Source organism: Nyctibius grandis, chromosome 3, assembly GCF_013368605.1.
Source record: "Nyctibius grandis isolate bNycGra1 chromosome 3, bNycGra1.pri, whole genome shotgun sequence".
NCBI lineage: Eukaryota > Metazoa > Chordata > Aves > Nyctibiiformes > Nyctibiidae > Nyctibius > Nyctibius grandis.
In genome coordinates this window covers 48916760-48932704 of record NC_090660.1, presented here as the reverse complement: position 1 = coordinate 48932704, position 15945 = coordinate 48916760, and the positions used below count along the sequence as shown (strand labels likewise).

At 34.7% G+C, this 15945-nt stretch overlaps 1 protein-coding gene across 1 annotated transcript in view; it reads left to right on the top strand.

Annotated features, from left to right (window-relative positions):
• The window catches only part of DOK6 (docking protein 6), a 283675-nt gene that overhangs the window by 240710 nt on the left and 27020 nt on the right, over positions 1-15945 (top strand). The gene's annotated exons all lie outside the window — the stretch shown is intronic.

Genomic DNA, 15945 nt, shown 5'->3' with positions numbered 1-15945 from the left:
AATAAGATTGTGTAAGTATTTGGGCAACCTCAGGGTGCCCAATTAAATCTACACAAAGTGGCTATATGAGTTGCAAGATTAAAACAACATAATTCTAGGAATAAGAGCTATTCTTGGTGAATTTGCTTGGCAAATCATGTGTATGAACTGTTGATTTGACTCACTTACAGGCCTTCTGTACATACATATAATCTTTTTCTGTCTCCATTTCTCTTTTATATGTTTTGATTCTAAGCTATTTGCTTAAGACTTTAAATGCTATAATTAACATAACTTGATGATGATGATGATTATTCACTGCTCTTAAGCTGAAATTGATTTGTATCTTTTAGGAAACTGAAATTATTGTTACATTTAAAATGTAGACCTTAGGATTTTTTTCACTTTTAAAAAATAACAACCTCTCATAAGCATATTCCTTTATATTGCTTGCAAAGGGCTTAAGGATTTGTTTCACTTCTCTGTTACTAATCTGTTTGCATAAGCAATTTACATTTAGATAGGAGGTTAGAAACTGCTCACAAACAAGAGTACCCAATGCAAGAACACATAAGACGTTTTCATGAAAATAAGTGAAATGCAGTATATAGATTAAAGACATGGCGTTTTGTTTTGAGATTAATGTATGAAACATTGTTCATTCTCTGCAATCTTTTTGTTTCTTGTAAATGGCCTTTATAATAAAGGAAAGCAAAACTTGATATATCAAGTAGTAGCTTAACATCTATAACAACTAGCTTTGCAGGACGCAACATATCGGAAGTGTTTTATTAAAAATGCAAGAATTTTACTTTTTTTGAAGTATGCAGATTTTATTCACACTGCTGAAACATGGGACTAATAAATATTTCAGAACTTAAGATTTTCATTTCTCTTACATGTACTATGATGACTGAAACTTGAGAAAGCATAGATGATTTCAGGAGAGACTAGTTCAGTTTTACCAGTGGGATAAGAAATGCATCCAGAGGACAATTTTGTCTCCCTCTGGTTGCAAAACTTTTACATGCAGGAATATTATTAATTATCTGTAATTAAGATTTCTTTGAACCTTCTGCTGCAATGACTAATTAAATGCAATATATTTGTACAGAAGCTGAAAGGACCACAAAGTGCACCTTTTCCTCCTAACACTTATTCATACTGGTAGTCTTGGCATGGCAGAGACCTACGGGTTGTCAAAGCATCAGCCCAGAGATGCTTCATAGATGTGGGTGGAAGGTGGGTAGCGAGGAAGCAGATTGCGAACATCACTTCAACCCTCACCTTAGTACGGCAGCCAGCAGAGAGGAGCTGTTGCAGAGGGAAAAATCACTTGCTGCCACTGTGATCTACTCTGACCTTGAAAAGGTACATTAGACCTTCAGAGAGGAGAAGTTTTCTTTAGAGAATAACCCATCAAACTGAGTTCTGCACTTCATGCGTATTTATGACAAAGCTTTTTATATTCAAGAAACTAATTTGAAAATTCTACACATTCCTCTGACTATCTCACAAACTCTAAAATGAAATAACTAGAGTGGTGTCTACCTATATTCAGATTACTCTCAATATCAGTAAAGTAACAGCCAAACTTACTGTTAAGCACAGTGTAAGAGTGTTTCCACAGTGGCAATTATTTCAAACTTGCAGTCTGAAGTGACTAGAATTTAATTAATAACAACTGGTGATGTATAAGGAGAAATGAATATGTGCTCATACTACCTTAGATAAATTGGCTCTTTGGGAGTTATTTAGCAGTCGAATTTAACTTAATTAGTAGTGTGAGTTGATCTGATAATGAATATGCTGTAGAGTAAGAAGGTGTGGGTTTTGTGGTTCTTTTTTTTAAAGACTGCATTTCAGGTGAGAAAAGGCAATTCAGTAAATGGGTATTGGGTTTATCATCCTCCATCTGCCCATGAAAACACTTATATGTAAAGACCTGCAAAGATTAAAACACAGAATAATAGTGCTAAAGGAACATAGGTTGCAAAAAAATTCCTAAAATGAGGTGGGCTGGTTTGTCTCTTTATACAACTTTCCTTCCATTTGTGTCTTCCTTGCACTCTTCAGTTCTTGATTGCACTGCTAAGATAAAAGTAGTAATTTAGTTGTCTAAGCAATCTTGTTAATAGGAACAACTTGGTGGTTGGCTCTTACCAGTGTCAGCACATCACTGCCAGTACTCTCTTCAAATTTTACAGTACAGTGCTGCAGGTCTGGTGGTTTCCATCCGTGATCTGCAGCTGCTGTAGAGGTGTTGGTGTGGGGCCTCATTAGCTGACACAGTGGTGCCCTTTCAGTGCTGTACATTGCCTCTCCTCTCCATTTGACGTGACATCGGGTGTGTGGCAAGTCCCAGTGCTGTACAATAAAAAGAAAAGGGGAATTGCTGCTATGCTGGAAAACAGCACAAAGTTTTTACAGCCATCAGGTTAAATTCCAGTCTGAACTTCTGTGTTGAAATAATTTCATTTAAAATCCCGGCTGATACCCATGGCTTTACAAATCACAATGCCTCTTTCTAAAGTGTACATATTTATAATCCAAATCTTGCCCTTAATTACAAATCACAAATGGAATAGTGTCCTTACAGATTTTTTATCATAAAATATTTTAAGCAACAGAGAAAAAAGAAAAAAATACTTAACCATTTTTTTGTGCATACATGAGTAAGACTTAAATGAATTGTATGTTTTCATGAATAATAGACACCTCTATAAAGAATTCGAGATGAACAGAAGATAAACATTCATTGCTATGTTATAGTCTCCTATACATCAAGATTTACAAAAAGACAAAAAATACAAGCCAAGAGTAACCTTGTGAACTGAAATCATGGTTAAGAAGGAGAAAAATACAAGAGCCATGTAAGCATGAAAAAAAGCGAACTGTATGTATCCTCATGACTCATTGTTTACTATTACTGCCTGGCATAAGATTTAGCACTTTTTCACAAGATATTAAAAATTGACAAACAAAGCACGTGTCTTTTTATACAGCAAAAGATAATAGATAGCACTAATACATTATATTTTTTTTTAATTTTGCATTTGGGGGTTTAAATTTGCTTAGGACAAAAAAAGGATTGCAGGCTGAATTTTCAGCTAGCTGAAATTTAATGTTGTAGTCTTGCTCTAGAGAATTTGGATAGTATAAATTTTAAACACAGACAGTTTGTATATTATTAAATAAATGAGGCCAAATAAAATTTTGGTATGGAAACCTGCATTAGCTTTTTGTATTGCAGTTATTGAAATCCTTGAGGAAATTATGTTCAGAAAATCTAATTACAGTCTGGCCTTTCTCCAAGAAATTCAAAATTAAGAATTGCTTTCAATCACTCCTGTTGTGTTTGAGTCTGGTTTGTAGTCCTTATTTGGTCTTTTTTCTTGCTATCCATACTCAAAGTGATGAACATCTACCCACATACACAAACCTATTCATTTTTATGAGAGTACTCACGTGAAGGAATGTATATTTCTGTAAGAATTACACCAGTAACATCTTACATGTTTTTCTCTTAAAGAAAACACTAATGCTTTTTTCCACAGTAAATTGCTTATCACAATTTGCTTATCACAAATGCTTATTTGCTCTGTCATAACTGCTTACCACATTTTGTTGTAAACCCGTAACAGAGTAATGAAATTACACTGAAAAATACAAAGATGCCTGCTAAGAGCTAGAGTGACATTTTTAAATGTAGTGAGGAACTTCGAGAAATAAAAACTATAATCTTCAATGAGACAGGGCTTAAGCTGGAAGCATCACTTCAGCTTGTAAGTACATGTCAAAACCAAGACCAGACAGAAATAAAAACTGGTCTTGATGAAGTCTGTAGGAATTTTGCTGTTGATATACAATTATTATTTGTATTTCACACTAAAGATTCAAGAAACATGAGCCTGCTTTTGCAAAACGAAACAGAGGGAAACTCTGGCTCCTCTTTGGCCTTTGTAAGCAGTCTTGCACTGCCCCTTGTTAGGTGAGAGCTCACCCTTCTCTTGTTTTTGAATACTTTTTAAGTAAAATAACATGTAGTGTTAACCCATTCAGCTAAAAGGTTTTGTACGTAGAAGGGAGACAGAGTCATACACAAACCATTTCTCCCAGATACATAAGTTTCCAACCTTTTCAAAGTAGAAACTCTGATATGTCATTAAAAATAATCAGTGAATATTTGAGTTGCTAAATATTTAGAAGGCTTTGAATCATCCTGTTCAACCCTCCTTAGGCTAATCCTGCAGGAATTTCTGATGTGGGCTTCTGCAGTTTTCTGCAAATTAAGGTATGTAAAATGAATTGGAGGACATTCATCATTTTGTCATTTCCATTGTTTGTTCATATGCCCAGCAGTAGAGTACAGAATCCATTTCCTCATTTAATCTTGATGCTGGAATAATGTGAATGACATAAAATGTTAGAATGTATCTGTTATATAAACCTAATCACTCAATGATGTCTCGCTGTCTACCAGCAGCTAAAGCTGAAAAGCTTTATAGCCTGCCACCTTCCCATTTCCTTTGCTGAATCTCATCAGGACTTTCACATTCGTAAATGAAGCCTATAAAATTTGAAGTATGAATAAAGGACACCTGAAACAAGATACTTACTGAATAGAAACTATGTAAGAGCTACATTATTTAAAATGACTGTATTATATGGCTTCTCAAGTCTTATGCAGTGGATTTGATCATTTTCTTTTGAGCTTTGAAATTCTATGCAAAACAGTGTATCACTAGACTGATTTTAAAATGGCATGTTGGAAATGGGAAGTGTCTTACTCAGAAACTAGTAAAGAAGAACCTTATTTTGTTCAGAAGTGATTGCTGTAGTTAATTAAGAGCATTACTGACAAGCTCTAAAGAGTATCTTGACATATTCCCTTTTTTTCTGATAAATGGTTACTGATGTAAGAGGTTCTTACAGTTAGGAGCCATGAAAAATAGAGAGTAAAAGCCAAAAAAGATTAATAAATCATATTCTGATGTGAAATTCAGAAGTTCTGATTTCATTTAAGTCCTGCATTGTGATGCTCTTTCTCTCAGAAGATGGTCCTCCAGTGAGATCATTTGTCAATGAGGTTATTTTGTGCTAGACGGGAAAGTGAAAGTCCAAAGAGTGTAAGAAGAGCAGTTAAACATTGGCTGATTGCCTCCTCTCTCCTCCAAAAACCAACAAATTTAAGTTCTTCAGTGCAAACTACACAAATTCTTAGTTATAGATATCTTTTTATGTCTTAGCTTAATGACATCATGAATATGTGATGACACTAGCTTCTCACTCACTGTTAGTGTGAGAAGCAAATCAAGCTTTGCCCCTAGTTCAACTTAACCGAAACCTGAAATCTTTACCCTTAAGACTAACTACAATTATGCTACAGTCATTTGATCTCTCTGCTGCATCATAAAATTCAAGGACCTGCATTGTATCATGAGAGCTGTAGTTCAGTGAAAGCATATGTGTAATGGGAGGAGTAACCAGCTCCATGGATGCAAACTGTCAGCTGGTATTGGATTGTCTGAACAAGAAAGGTTTGCTATGTTGTATCAGAGACAAAACTGAAATACTTGTCAAAGGTCAATTTTGTGAAAACAGCTTTTTTTCTATTAAATCGATCTGGACTGCTTTAGCTATGACTATCTTATTTTGTGCTAAGTATGTTATTACAGTTAGAATCAAGCAGATTGTCAGTTCATTTTTGTAATTTCAAAGAAATTGAAGTATTTCTATGCTGACAAACCAGATTTTCTGGTCAAATGATTACTCAAAATCATGGATGCATTAAAACCCCTTTAAAACAATTTGGGGCGAGGGGCAGCCTGCATATTTGTGAAAAAAAAAAACTGAGCAAAAAGATGCATTTTTCTCTAGTATCTATTTACATGCACTGTTTATACTTTTTCTTTCAATAATTATTTTTAAAGTAAAAATTCTTGAAATTGACAATGCTACAGAACAGATTTTTTTATTATCTAGAAACAATGTAAGTTTTGAAAATAGGCTGTGTAATGGGAAGAGTGGGGGGATGTTAATAGTATCAGCTTTGCCAGCAGTAATGAGGACAGAAGCCAAGCCCAAGTATTTCAAGTGCAATTGATTGTGTTCTACTTTAAGTGGAAAAAAAAATCCACCTCCTTTTCACATTCTAATGTTTATGAGATAAAATGGCATCATATAAATATATATTTAACTGCTTGTCTGAAGTGACATAACATTGACCTGACTGCCTGTTAATTGGTGGTTATGAAGTTTTAAATATATTTGTTATAGAAAGAGAATTGTAAGATCTCAAATACATTAATCTTAAGTTTCTGTAAGATTGTCTCTTATGTGTATCTCACTTTACTAATATGCAACAATATTATGGTGGCAATATTTGTGGCACACGGCATACAGTCTGTTGTTAGTACAGACCTATTTATTTTCATGGTAAGGCCAATTTAAGCACAATGGACACCCTATGTAGTATATTCCATTTAATTGAGCCATAAGAATATATTCTATATAACTCCATAGTGAATTTTAGCTGTGCAGAACTGATTAAAAAATCATAGTATTATTCAGTAGAGAAAAAAAAAATGTTAAAAAAAAAATCTTACAAGTGTCTTTCATTCTCTAGTTGTTCAAAAAAGCCTTTTCATCTTGGTGAATGCTTATATTCTGCCAACTTTTTATTTTATCAAAATTATACATTGTAAGAAACTGAGAAAAATTTCACAGAAGAACTGTGAATAACAATAGGAATTTCCTCCCAATGCAGAATTAACAAGATTACACCAAAGTGAAAGTTTTTCATCTTTTCCAAAACTGAAGTCTGCTAACTCCTTGCAGTTCCATGTTTGAATACCAGAAATGAGTTTGCTGTTTAGCTACTAGGTACTTGTTTATCCTTCAAAATTCTTGGAAGACACCTTTTGGAAAAGGATTTTAATCAAAGTTTCATTGCCCTGAGTTTAAGAACAAATGAAATATTCTATTATAAAGCTATAGGGAAGAAAGGAAAATGCAATACCAAACTGGGAAAGCCATAAGAGAGAAAGGAGCTTGGTAGAAACCAGAGTTCCATGCTCTGGAATTTACATTATAAATATCAAAGGCTCTGTGCTTTCCTACCTGTAACAAAAACTGTCCCATGAGGATTCAGTGCAGAGTAGCAGAGCAGTGTACCATAAAGCCATGCCTATCCTAAACTGTTCAGCAGCAACCACCTTAATTGGGAGAGCGAGGATGAAATTAAAAGATCCTTACTGCTCTCTTTAAAGACTCAAATAGTTATGTCGTCGTCGCTAGGCCAAGTTTACGTGCAGAAGCACTGGGGCCATAGTTGTTTTTCTCTGACCTGGTAGTGCGTGTGACATAATGTGGCATGGGTGGTTTTGTTCCCAGCAGCATCCTGTCTCCTCCTATGTGCAGTAATGCCACGCCTCAGCTCAGCCCAATGAAGTGATGGAAATCCAGCAGCCTTCTAGGGGAGGCACAGCTTGTCCTCCTGTGCCAGTAGGGCTGTTCTGCCAAGGGTATGTTGACTGAGAAACTAAGGATGCATCTTCTCTCTGCCTCTTGTCCTCCTCGGACTTTCATCCCCACTCAGGGTAGAAAGCGGGGTCTTGTCCAACCCACCTCTGTCCCTGGGGATAAATCCTTAGTGGGGGCTGCTACTGCCAGTAATGAGCCTCCTTTTTTCTCTCCAAATTCTGTTGAGCCCTATATAGCTACCGCAGGCTGTTCCCAAAGCTGCTTGATATGAGCTGAACTAGGTGCAACTTACTTATAGTCACTGTTATCACTCAGTCAAAGTAAAGCACCTACTTTATTAATTGAATACTTAGCTGAGAATTAGCCTATTGTGCACAGGTGTGTTTTCAACATACAGAAGACCCATGGCTAGTTAGTTATATTTATACCACTGTTTTTCTCTTTTCTGAATGAAATATAATTAAAAGAGGATTTGATCAGTTGGTTTGGTTTCAGCTTCCAGGAAAAATACTCTTCCCCTGGCTTACAACATTGCTCATTGTTCTTGCATTTCACTAATTAAGCATTTAAATACTATCGGTTTTATTCTTTTCCGTGCTGTACTTCTGTAAGATTACTGGGCATGGTTCTTTTTCATGGAAGTTAGTGAAAACTGCGTGAAGTGAATTTTCATTTTTACCTCATTTTTCTACTTTTCCACACATCTGTATAAATAGATAACAATAACAGAATGTTTCTTCCATAAATACCTGTTATGTCCATGCCAGAGTAACACCTGTGTGTCCATCTACTTGCCTACTTTTTTGCTAAAATAGGAATGAGTCTTGCTTTTTAATAAGGTTTATGCATTCTGTATTAGGGTGTTTAATGGGAAGTTGTCAGATTTCCTAGTTTCTTGGTCATGGACTGATGGCATCAAACCAGGAATGCAGGTACCAAACTGTACTTTCTATTTCTTCTCTTTATATGTGGACATCCCAGGTTTTGGGAATATTCACAAGCAATGTTGTTGCTGAAAGTACGGTTCAGAGCCTGTTTACATAAGTGGTGAAGCTTAAATTTTAATTTGAAAAAGCCTGTTCTCATTGTAATCGTTATAAATGCAACATCAATTTAAATGATTGATTGTTAACATACTTCTGCCACTTGTATTTATCCATTATTGCTGTTATACTGTTCCAGGATGTCTCAGCAGGTTTTGCAGGGCTTGAGTTGTGATGACAGTCCTATCATCACCAAACATTTGATGTCACAAGTGTTTTATGATGGAAAAGGTAACCTGTTCTGGGTTAGGAAATGGAAATGTATTTCATTCATTCTTGTCAACTGTCTCATTATTCCCCATTCATCAGAGCAGGTATTTAATTCTGAGAAATAGCTCAGCAGGTTTTCATCCCCTTCATGTCTCTTACAGAAACACTTTCCTCTGATCGAGTATGTGCATTTTGGTTTAAGTGTCAATCAGTTGTAGTACTTTTCCGTGAATCTGTTTGTGAAGTCTTGTTTTCCTCCTGTCACCATATATTAACTAAGACAACCCATTTTTTAAAAAATAAATGGGGTTGGGTGAGGGGTGGGGACACAAGGCCAGGGGCAGCAAGTACTGAACATTATCTACACCGGTGTGTGATTTTTCAGTCGTAATATATACTGGTTTATATGCACTAGTAAAGTCTTTTGACTCTAGAAGTACCTATCAGAAGGTCTCTTCTCAATGCCTTGTGGCCTGCAAAATTCTTGTAGCTTCTAGACCATAGATCTTCTGTTGTGTCTCGTGTAAGAACAAGGAAAAGGGATTTTTCTTGATCTTCTTTATCCATTTTGTACTATTTCTTGATTGCTGGCCAGTGTTTCAAAGGAAAGAACTACTCCATCTTATGCTCCATGGATTGGACCAGCACCAAGGTGTCTTAGGACTAAAGAAATGTAGGAAAGGCTCAAGATGCCTCTTCACATACTCTTATTACCTTAGTTATGCTTCAACCTTGTATCAACTGTAGGAATGAGCCATAAATTTTGCTGCGGTGTTTATTGTGTAATAAAATACCAAAGACAATTTAAGCTGTTATCTTCAAGGTGTGACTGTTTTTTTGCTTATGCTGCAGTAAATCAGGAACATTGCCAGGGACATGAATGACGTTATGCTTGTGCATAACTACTATGAAAAGGGAAAATGTACAGAAAATTTGAATAGTATCATTGCTATGAATGTAAGATACTTATTCGTTTTGCTTATTTAAATGTTCAAAACCATGCAAGACACAAAGGAAACTTTTATAACTGGACAAGAAAGAGAAGTTAATTTATTGTTAAGGCATTGGTTCTCAGCTGTTGCAAGTCATCCTTGCTCATGAAAAAAAAAACAAATTCTGCTGACCTAGACAAGATGAAAAACTTTCCTTATAACTCGTGTCCACAGATCACTGTAGCATAAACAGGATGCCCACTTTTGAGCATTTCTTCAGTGGCCCGTGTAATTATGTAGAGCCTTTTTGACTGAAGTTAATGTTTATTCTGATAGTCATGGATCTCTGTTGGATTTTTACATGGTAATGCAGATGCATTTTATATGATAAAGTATCTGCACATTTCCTTTGGACTTAAAAGTCATCTATATGAAAGAGATTTCTTTTTCTTATTTTTTTACATTGATGTGATTAGACACAAAAAAATAAACTGAAAATATCATTGCAGCTGTGGAAATTGTTTAATAAAGCCTTCTCAGTACCATCACATAGCATGAAATTGTCACAACAAACATACTCTTGCAGTATAGGTTAATACCTGGAGAATGGGTCCATACCATTACACTGCCCTTATCTCCTGACTACAGCCCTTAGTCAGTAGGAGCTCTGAAGCCAAACTCTGTGAGTTCCTACTTGAAATTATTTTTCATCCAGAAGTGATAGACAGAATTAGATTTGAAGCCTGTTTTTGCTGACCCCAGAAGAGTAGATTACCTTACTTTTAGAGGAAGTATGACTTACTGTCTGACTGTTTGCACAACATTTGCAGTTTTCACCTGCCTGGGGAAGAATCATTGAAATCTGACAATTATTGTGACATCACTCATCCAACAGACAAACACTGTTCTTCGACCATGATGCTATAGTCTATGTCCAATTTTAGTACATACTGTTTGAAATTTGTTGTGTCTTGAAGTGGCCACTGAAGCCATTAACTCATCAAGAGAATTTTTCCTAGAAGAAAATTATTCAGAATTAATTCATAGCATTTTATTTAAAATGGAAATATTTATATGTATTTCACTTACACAAATGTACTTACAAGAATGAAGTTTTTCCAGATAGTTACAGGTGGGTTTTTTTTGTCTGGAGTTTTACTAACAGAAACTGAGTACAAAACACATGGATATGAATATATCAATCATTCCCCAAATATCTCATACAAAAATGTTAACAGGATTTTTAAACCTATGAAGTGAATAAGCAAACAAAAAAGTGTTATGTAGATCAAAATGAAATATAGATTGTAGGTGAAATGTACATGTTGAGATAAACCATGTTATAAAATAATCACTTTAACATGAAGAGTTTCATATATTATCATACATACTTTTGGATGCATTGTTGTAGCACGGATGTTATTTCAATGTGAAATCTCTTCTAATCTATATAGCTAAAATAGATCAAGATGTGTTAGATCCTCAATATGTACCTTACATATCTTGTAAATTATATATTCAGTCCTAAATAGCTGCAAACTTGAATCCAACTCATATCCAAGTGTTTTTTCCTCACAGAAGGGTGAGTTAGATCAAAAATACCATTTAGAGAAAATTGGAGTGAAACAGGAAGCCGTGTTATCTATCATATTTTTTACATATTTTCAACAGACTTCACAGATGTAAAATATATGGCCAGGTACAGCATATTGTAAATGTCCTTACACCTCCTGTGTCAGACATTTGTCTTTTATGAGTTGCCTAATGTAAATTATGTTCCTGTTAAAATCTTTTCTCACTTCTTTTCTGTGTGACATTGTTTTCATTTCTCATAGATCATAAGTGCATGTATTCCCTATTATTCAAATGTCTATGATATGCAAATAGTTGGTGACAGTTAGGTCCAGTATTCCTGATTATGTGACAGAACAAAATGAGTGCCAGATCCCAGTCTGTTACAGATCAGCATAGCTCCGCTAAAGACAGCTCCAAGTGTGTTTGCTAAAGAGATTCATATTTCTATGCTTACCCTACATAACATATCAGAAATGTTTATTTCACCACAGTTAGATGTCCTTTATATGTTATTATTCTGTACTTGTACTATCTGCTATCATAAAGGCAATGGTTAATAGTTACCATTTTAATGCGCTAAAAATATTTTACATTTGAAATTTGTTCTAGTCATCCTAAAGATTCCTTTGCTTAGCAGATGGATTTACATTTTGTTTGTTTTGTATGCCAAACTATGACTTAAATTTTTTATGTTGACATTATGGCTATGTGCAAAACGATACTGCTGATAAGTATTTGCTGTGCACTAGTGTCTGTGGAAAGTATAATAGACACATTTAATGCCACATGATAGCTTGAAGCATCTTTCCTAAGGATAAGCACTTCAGGCACAAAGACAAAAAAAAACATTTTCTGATCCAGATGATAGTCACAATGAAAGAATTATGGTTATCGCAATATTGCACCATTAGATTGAAATGCCTTTGACAAGAGTTTTCTGTAAGGTAATAAGCAATTCAGGTCTTTCATATTCACTATGACCATCAGTACACTGAAAAATTAAATGAAGGAGCATTGTTAAGGTGACAGACTTCATATCTTCAAGTGCTAATTTAATGAAATATATTTGTGGTCGGGTTTTTTACTTGCTTATTTTTAATAGGAGGAGAATCCCTGCATGGATTTTGATGCATGACTTAGAGATATAAATTATTATAAGTCGTAGCAGTGTCCTGATTAAAATGTTGCCTTGTTTGCTTATGATCCTCTTGATGCATGGAATAGGACTGCGATTTGACAAAACAATGAATCCAGTTTGAAAATGCCTGCTGCTTCATAAGTAATGCCATGGCTATGTGATTCAGAATGCTGAAGTGACACAAACAGTTCAAATTTGTTCAAAATATTTTGATAGGTAGCTTTGTGGAGGCAAATTTTATGCCAAATTAGATATCACTTGAACTTTATATCAAGTCAGCTGTTGTATGTTCTCACTTATTCAACATAAACGAGCTCATGTTCTGAGGCCCGATCTAGATTCAGTCTGTGTGATTGAATGATGCATCTTTGCCTCACTGATATGAGGAACCCTGACCCAAATCTCCATTTTGAATTTTTGTTCTCGCTGCTGCAGTTCTGGGGCTCAGGTCAGTGTTCAAAGATGAGATCGCCAGCAGGGATGCAAGAAATGGCACACACAGTTTGGGACAAAACGTAATTGGGTTCTGCCTCTGAACCAGTCTAACATTTAAATTGCCCTGAATCAGTCCATCTGCCTTTCAGATGTAGATTACTACTTCCTCAGTTTTATAGGGGCTATATATTTCCTTAGGTCTCTGGAAGTTATAAGTCCCCAAATAGAAGTCAGCATTGATATTGATACAACAGTTGATGCAAGCTGAAGGTGTGACTCCTCAGAAGGCAGATAAGTGCCCTGAATTCTCACCAGCTGTGAGTATAGTGTTGGTACATGAAATACTTTAAATATTGCAAAAAAGCTCTCAGTCCCTCTCAAGTCCATGGGTCAAGGTGAAGGCTTCATAAAACACTGTTAATAGTTCCAGATACCTACATCTATGGTTTTTATACAGACCATGTCCATGAAAAACTGAACATTTTAAAATTTTGGGGGGTTTTTATAATGGATTTATGTGATAACCTTTTTCTTTCCTCAATCCTTTTCTCAGTTCTCACAGCTTATGCTGTGAAGTCGGATCATTGAACTGGCACAGATAATACAACAGTTTCTTCCTTCTGGAAGAGAGTGGTAGATACATCCCATGGAAATTATTGAGAATAGCTTATTTGTCTCTGAAATTATTTTTTGTTCCCACTGAGAAACAGAGTGATTTGGAGAAATTTTATGCATAACCACCATTTTAGTTTTATGTACACGATTGAGATAAAGGGTGTTAGTCATTAAACGTCACTAATGTCTGATTCTGAAATCAGATAATTATGCTTTAATTTCTTATCATGATTCCTCAAGAAATGTTTAGTTTTAATTGTTCTACTGTTACATTTTTACTACTAACACTTTTTTCACTAACATGAAATTTCAATTTCATCATTTAAGTTGAAAATCTGAGTCAATACAAGAAGCCAGAAGTAGACAGAAAATATCTGAGATACCTCAGGATATGAGGGAGCGGGAGGTGGGAGTGGGTGGGTATTTTCTGATAATTTCTTTCTGGAAAGAGAACTTTTCAAAAAGTGAATAATCAATATTATATTGGGTCCCTCCCACCAAATAAGCTGTGTGCCAGGATTTAAGCTTCTTTTTAATAACTACTGTATTTTCATGGCTGGAGAGTTTCAGTTTGGACTTGAGGTTGAGTATTATAGGAGAAAAAGGAAATGCATTAAACTCTTTTTTTCTTTTGATTACCAATAGCTTAGAAACAGTACATTGTATCTACAGCTTATCTTGTAGTTATAACAATGAGCACCTTTACATTTTGATCAAACTAGCAGGGCTATGTAGTCTATCATTTATTTGACCAGGAGGAAGGAGTGTGTTTAATATCATAGACTTTTGTAATCCTATTGAAAATAGAGAGCAAAGAAGGTGAGGTTATATTTTATAGTGACTGAAAAATATGAACCATTTTGTTCTCTGCCTTGAAATGTTAATATAAGCACTATAGTGACAATATCATCTAGCCTTTTCCAGCATGGAAGGAACAGAAACGTATGTTCTACCTTCTGGTGAGAACAATTGTTATGCCTTTTATCTGCTAAACCTATCTGTACATGTAATGCTTCTAGAAACATAGTATCTGTGTACTTAAATATGTAAAACTTAAAATAACAATTTTACGAACCAAAGTCATGATGAAAATAGAAAATATGTTCTGAATTATACATGTAGTTTCTAGGAAAAGGAAGAACATCAGAAATGTTAATTTTATATCTATTATCTAAATATGAAGTAGTTTTTTACATGTGCATATAATATAGATGGTACCCAAAGAAGAAATTTGCTTTTTAAAGACAATATTCAATAGCTCAATTTTGACAGAAGGTTGTGCATACTAAAAACTCTTATTGGATTTCTTCCAGTAAATTAAAAGTTTAAATACCAATCTTTCAATTTGTTTGGGAGACCTTACTTTTTTGACTTTATGTTATGAGTGGCCGCAAATAATACCACATTTTTAATTATTTTGAGAAGTACAATCACTATAAGCCAATGATTTAACACACCATCAACAGTTAGAAATTAAAATCCATTCTGAAATGTTTTATTTTAGATAAAAAAAATGGGCAAAGAGTGTATTCTATCGATATCATTCAATTGGTTGACTCAAATTTACATTTATTGATTTTAAAAATAAAATTAATTTAATAAATTATAAGAAAGTTTACTCAAAGCTGCTTTTTAACATTGAAAACTGTTTGTCTTTGGTGTAACATAGGTCTGCTCAGAACCTTATTTTCTCACAGTGCATGCATAAACTAACTCAATTCTACATCTGTATTTGGCTAAACATGTTTGTATCACTTCGTTTTCTTATTTGTTGAAATAAGACAGATCACTTAGGAGTGGACTTTACTTGATATTTTCACACTTTGATTATGTCCACATTCTTTATCTTGCATTTCTTCTAGCAACAACAATCAAAATCAATTTTGGACCTCTGGATGGACGGATATATATTTAATCTTTTGTTAGAATGTTTTCTGGTGATAACCGCTTTGTTATTTTCAGGATTGCATTTAACATGCCGAGGAGATTAAGCGCTATTATCAGACAAGAGGAACTAACTGTGTCTGTGAACAAATTACCTTATCAGTAATCACTCTTGAAGCATTAGCTCACACGCAGAGATTTCAGTGAACATCTAGATCATTAATCAGCTTTGTCTTAAATATTTTAATTATTTTAATTTCCGATTAAAATTTCCTAGCAAAAGGAGAAAAAGTCATACTGACTTCCAACATATGTCCTCACTATCATTTGAGACATATGATCCACTGATCTGTTCTGGAAATTCCTGGTAGTATAAATATAATAGATGATAGGATTGTAATTCCGTTCACTGTGTTAGCAAAGGACATCACTCTGTGCAATACAATTCAGACAAAGACAATAGCAAAAAAAACCAAAACCTGTCACAGCACATTCTGCTCTCTAAAGAGAAATAGAAAACACTGTGATGAAAGGGGGAATGAATGTGGGAATAGGGATACTCATTTGTGTGCAAATTTTACCTTAACTTTTAGTCTTTTCTTCATGTATACTTTTTTGTTGCTCACGTTGATTATCCATACAAGAAACA